The sequence below is a fragment of the Thermobia domestica genome, unplaced genomic scaffold (assembly GCF_964235325.1).
Source record: "Thermobia domestica unplaced genomic scaffold, izTheDome1.hap1.1 HAP1_SCAFFOLD_1909, whole genome shotgun sequence".
Lineage (NCBI taxonomy): Eukaryota > Metazoa > Arthropoda > Insecta > Zygentoma > Lepismatidae > Thermobia > Thermobia domestica.
Window position 1 is genome coordinate 17284 of NW_027657616.1, and position 6199 is coordinate 23482.

Consider the following 6199-nt stretch of genomic DNA (forward strand, 5'->3'; position numbering starts at 1 on the left):
GAAAAGAGGACGACGTGACGCACCCCTAAAAGTGTTGGCGACCGATTGAATAAATATTGTGGGGTAAAAAAAAAAAAAAAAAAGTCAAAAATTTCGCGCTCGCTTCGCTCGCGATCAGCACAGAAAGAAGGACGTGACGCGCCCCTAAAGGTGTTGGCAACCGATTCAATACATATTGTCGGTAAAAAAAAAAAAAAAAAAAACGCTCGCTTCGCTCGCGATCGACATGAAAAAGGCAAACGACGTGACGCCCCGTAAAATTGTCGGCGACCTATTCAATCAATATATTCGGTTGAAAAACAAAGTCAAAAGTTTCCCAATCGCTTCCCTGCCGATCGACATAAAAAAAAAGGCAACCCCCTTCACCTCTCCTTATGCATTCATCAGTAAACATACAACCATAGATCACAATACCACTCACATCACCTATCAGTTCTCCACGTCCATCAAGATCCAATCATCGCCCTGGCCCTTTATGATGATACACAACATTACATGTTATTGTGTGCATTGCCCCGCGTTACAATACATGACCAAAAAAAAAAGAGAAAAAGAGCTGCACTGCCTTCAGTGTAGACATGTTCGTATTCGTAGAAAATGATTTTAGGTACACGATAGTACAGTAATCTATCTTCACATGCTTCAGATGTGAACGATTACCTACACATGAAGAGGGCTCCCGAGGTTTCCTTTTCCAATAGGATGGAGCTCCCACCACACTTGCAGAATGACGAGAAGTTATGTTAATAAATATATCCCAGAGTGTTTCGTAACTCGCCCTTGGTCCTAATGATGAAGCGTTCTTCAGATGGCCCCGATGTCTCCACACATGATACTATGCGACTTCTTTTCACGAGGCTCTCAAAGATCACGTTTGTGTCCTAACATTCTCTGCAGATATGACACAGCTGCGATAGCGGATCACAGAAGCCTTTCCTCTCCTTACAAGAGACGTGTTCATTCGAGCATGGGGAGTAATTCGACTATCGATCAAATATCTCCCGTGTCACGATAGTAGTCACTTTCAATTCTTCTAACGAAGGTAAGAAAAATGCTATACAACTTCCTTTCGGTATATAAAGGATTAGGGGCCCAGAGAATATTTTCTTTCAAGAGGATACATTCTTTTTCGAACACCCTGTATATAGATCCTCTAATTATAACTGCAAACAAAATGTTGATTTTGCAATTGCTTCCATGAGAGAAAATTCTGTGCACTTTCTTTCTGAAGGGCCGGGCCTAAACGTTTTCCTTAATCATTAAATTTAGTAGTTATCTACAATTACATAGTTTTCCATTGTTCTCAAAATAAAGATTTTTCTCTATGAATTGTTGAATGTTGCTAGGGATATTGAAGTAATTCTTTTTAGTGTTTTTTTCTTTACAATAATGTACTGAACGCCTGCATTAAGGAAGTTCGTGTGTCCATCTTGCAAAATGTTTCGTCTTTTTCATGCCCACTAAGATAAATATTCATTTTGCTCTTTTCTCCGTATGCAAACCACATTTCTTAAGGCAACATTTTCATACAAATGTAGTACTAAAAACTTCTAATTGGCAACATCTGGGCTGCGAAGAGGAAAAAGAAAGAAATCTCGTACGTATTCGCGCGCAATTCGGAATTAGCCAATGAAAAGCACAAAAGCGGCCACCATCTCTCTCTCTTTCTTATTAACGGTTTTGTACTTTCTGCAGTTCTATCAGTGCTGCTAACCTCTTACTATATCATTGAATATGTATGTTTATATATATATATATATATATATATATATATATATATATATATATATATATATATATATATATATATATATTTTACAAAAAATCATACTACTACGGAATAATATTAAATGCCTGTAAACCCTCATTTCTGTTTGCACTTTCTGTTACACTACCTTCCCCGAACTTCTTTCAAGTTATTAAGTGCAGAACGGGGAGTTATACATATTTACTTGCGCTTTCACAATATCTGCACATTGTGTAATAATAGGAGACGTATAAAATAAAACTATATACTAATACGTATATATATATATATATATATATATATATATATATATATATATATATATATATATATATATATATATATATATACAGTACACATTCCACTATCCGAGGCTTTCCTTTTCTTTTCTTGCTGACGATAAATTACGCTCTTAGAAATGTTGTCTGAAAACAATAAGAATATGTGCAAAAAATACAATCAGAGGTAGAGGTCTTTAACAGGAACTAAGCAAGGGAGTTGAAAAATTTTTATGCATGTAAAAAATATAGACATGAACCAACTTGTGAAATAAAAAGACCAGAAAACTACTCTTTCTAAATTATGTGTAAACTTTTTACCGAAAACGAAGTTGCACGAAAGACTTTTTGTCCCTTTTTTGGCCTCCGGTGCTTGGGGTCCCTGGTTCAATCCAGCTCGTGCCGTGTGAACTTTGTCGTGCATAAAGACCGTGCTCATGGGTTTTCTCGGGTTTCTCCGTTTCCTCCCACTTTCTTCATTCAGTACTCATCATCACCGTCTCCTTTAGCGTAACCGGTATAAGTATGCGACGTAAATCTAAAGATTTCATTTCATTTCCCTTTTCTGCTCATACTGCTGATTATGCGCGATTATGCCAACATCCAACTCCGCGGATAATCGTGCGATTACTGTATATACAACTAATACAGATACGTAATTACATTATCAGTTACAGTATCGGTTTTTATTTACTAATTTGCCTCACTTTATTTGCATCCCTGCAGTAAATAATTCTTATCGATAATAGTTAAAATGTATATTACATTTTAGTGCTTCACGACTGAATGATCATCTGCCTTACGTTATCTCGCAGCTGAAGAGGATGCTACACTGAAAACTACCTTGCGTTATAAAGGGTAAGTGAAACATATCTTAAAAATATCTTTCATACATTTCATTGTGTACATTAAAGAATGTAAGTTTGCCTTTTTCCTGTAATCAATACTTAATAAAGGATTTATTTTTATTTATTTATATACAATTTCATACGTGGTTCGTGATAGTAAACTCGATAGGACATAGTGGCACTATGAACATCCGAATCACTCATCATTCGAACATTCAAATATTTATTCGAATATTAGTATATTCCAAGTAATGTTAACGACGTTAATATGCTTGCCTTTATAGTTAATAATGTCAATTCTTACTTAAAACATACTTCCTTAACAGGACATTGAAGAAAAGGTAGTTTGCCAACGGCCATACCATGCTGAATATACCGGTTCTCGTCCGATCACCGAAGTCAAGCAGCATCGGGCCTGGTCAGTACTTGGATGGGTGACCGCCTGGGAACACCAGGTGCTGTTGGCATCTCTTTTTCAAATTTCATTATCCTTCAAGTACGAAAATACTAGAAACATTAATTTTATAGTACTTTCAAGAGATAATTTATCAACATTATTTCATAGCGATTAATCGATATTCTAAGCGTTATACCCACTATTTCTTACACTAACAGCCTGTTTATTTGCACGGCACATTAAAATAACCTGATTTCCGATCCGTGTGCACCTACTACTATACTTAACACGGAATGTATTACCACTTTTTAAAAGTAAAATTATTATGACTAAGTGTAGATCTCCGGCGAGTAAATGCCTTTCGTATACAAGCACGACACATCTCCGCTATGTGCTTTACTTTTTTACTAACAGCATATAGAAATTGGATTTCAAGGTGTTTCTACATAACAGAATGAAGCAAATTTCGTGATTTAAACTCTTTCGAATAATGTGTTGGTCCTGACAAGGACCGTTTGAAATGAAAAATCTTGAAGAAGATTTTTACTTAGAGCTTGTGTACTTGGTAACAGCCTTCGTACCCTCACTTACAGCGTGCTTGGCAAGTTCACCAGGCAAAAGAAGGCGCACAGCTGTTTGGATTTCCCGGCTGGTGATAGTTGACCGCTTATTGTAATGGGCCAAACGAGAAGCTTCAGCAGCAATACGCTCGAAGATGTCATTAACAAAGCTGTTCATGATACTCATAGCTTTGCTAGATATGCCAGTGTCAGGATGCACTTGCTTCAAAACTTTGTAGATGTAAATGGCATAGCTCTCCTTCCTCCTCCTCTTCTTCTTCTTATCTCCCTTGGAGATATTCTTTTGGGCTTTACCAGCCTTCTTTGTCAGCCTTTTCCGCTAGTTTTGGTGGCATGATGACTCACCTCGTTCAGCAAAATTAGATGTGTCCGCCGATTTATCGACTTCATTTAAATTACAGTACGTGTTTCAATTCGCGCCAACTGCCTTGCTTTTCATTTGATGCACTCGGGTGCACGCTTGAAGTAGTAACAAAACTGACTTGATTCATGGGAGGCCGCAATTTTTCCTCTCATCTTATTACGAAAGAATATTGAACAATGTCTGGTCGCGGCAAAGGTGAAAAGTCAAGGGAAAGAGCAAGTCCCGCTCCAGCAGGGCTGGCCTTCAATTCCCAGTAGGCAGAATCCATCGTCTTTTGCGAAGGGTAACTATGCCGAACGAGTTGGTGCTGCGCTCCCGTGTATTTGGCTGCAGTCATGGAATACCTGGCAGCTGAAGTTCTTGAGTTGGCAGGCAACGCTGCTCGTGACAACAAGAAGACTAGGATTATTCCACGTCATCTGCAGTTAGCTATCCGTAACGACGAGGAATTAAACAAGTTGTTGTCTGGAGTTACAATCGCTCAGGGTGGTGTTTTGCCCAACATTCAAGCTGTACTTCTGCCCAAGAAAACTGAGAAGAAGGCATAAATGTAAGACCTATATCTCATACAAATCGGCCCTTATGAGGGCCACAAACCCCTTTATAGAGGAGATTTACGATTGAAATGAATTGTTTTCGATATACAGACTCATCAAAAGTGTCTGAGATAGTTGCTTAGTGTCATTCGAAATTCTCGCTGCTATTCGATTAATTAGTATGTGTAGTCGTCGATCGTAATTGAAGCCCATAGGAAGTCACACTATCTTTAGAATACTCCAAACAGCGATGTGCTTAGTTCCCACTACATTATTAATTATAAGATCATTACCTTTTGTATTGTCGCTAGCTACATTTTTTGATATTTGCGTACATCGGGCTCATATTACCCAGAGGACAGGACAGTCGAGCCCAGATTCTCAGCAATGGAAGAAAACCTCATACCACATATTCTCATGTACTTCATGCTAGACAAAGGAATTTCCAACATTCTTAAAGCACTCATGTTTCTCTCTTGCGTTGGCTTGGCTGAAATTACTCTGTTCAATATGTTCTCGACATTTATTATTGTTCATTACTATGCCCCAATGACATCATGAACAGAGCGGATCAAAAAACTTTCCTAAATTTCTTTTGCAACATAGTAATGACATTAAATGCACACTTAAGTACGATTTATTCTTTGCAAGGTCGATATTCATATTTGTGTGATATGTGTTATATGTATATGGTTTGTAATACGCAACTACTCTTATTCTCTGATCTCAGAACTCATTTGCTACTGTGCCCAACGAGCGAGCCTAGGTTTCTTGTAACTACTGCCTTTCTTTAGTAAATAATGTGAAGTATACAATGCATTAACCTACATCTCATATTTGTATTACTCTTTATTTTACTAACCCGCTACGAAGTGTCATTAATTTACATGTAAATCACAATAGACACTACCGCAAAAGAAAAAAATCGAACCCAAGACCACGTAAACAAGATAAAGGACAAGATTCAGGTTTCTAACGCATTATTCGCCCCTCACAGCACAGTATAGAAGTTGTATAAGCCTCTATACGTACATCCTACTGTCAGAACAGAAATTCCGACTTGCGTTTCGCATCTCTCATGCTCGCTACTTCCAACAAATCGCCAATTTCCAACCAGAACCCCTTCTCCAGCATTAATACTGCTACATATGAATACGTATACATGAACGTACATAATGTAAAAAAAAACGTATGATTTTCTCAAATTAATCTCTCTACGTCTGTAATTTTGTGTGCATCAAAAGGCTTTAATGTAGTTACACGAATTCTTATAATCTAACAGAAAATCGCACAAAGTAAATCTTTCCCTTTATATAAATTTGTTGGCTCTGAAAAGAGCCGTTTATGCCAATTTTATATCCAAAATAGGAGGAACCCCAACTTAACCTCCGAAACCGTACAGGGTTCTTCCTTGCCTCTTCAAGGCATACACAACATCCATAGCTGTC

At 37.7% G+C, this 6199-nt stretch overlaps 1 non-coding gene across 1 annotated transcript; it reads left to right on the top strand.

Annotated features, from left to right (window-relative positions):
* Positions 1 to 3221: 3221 nt before the first annotated feature.
* Positions 3222 to 3340, top strand: LOC145678136 (5S ribosomal RNA). Its single transcript, XR_014130252.1, has one exon. It is a non-coding gene; the product is annotated as a 5S ribosomal RNA (ribosomal RNA).
* Positions 3341 to 6199: the final 2859 nt, after the last annotated feature.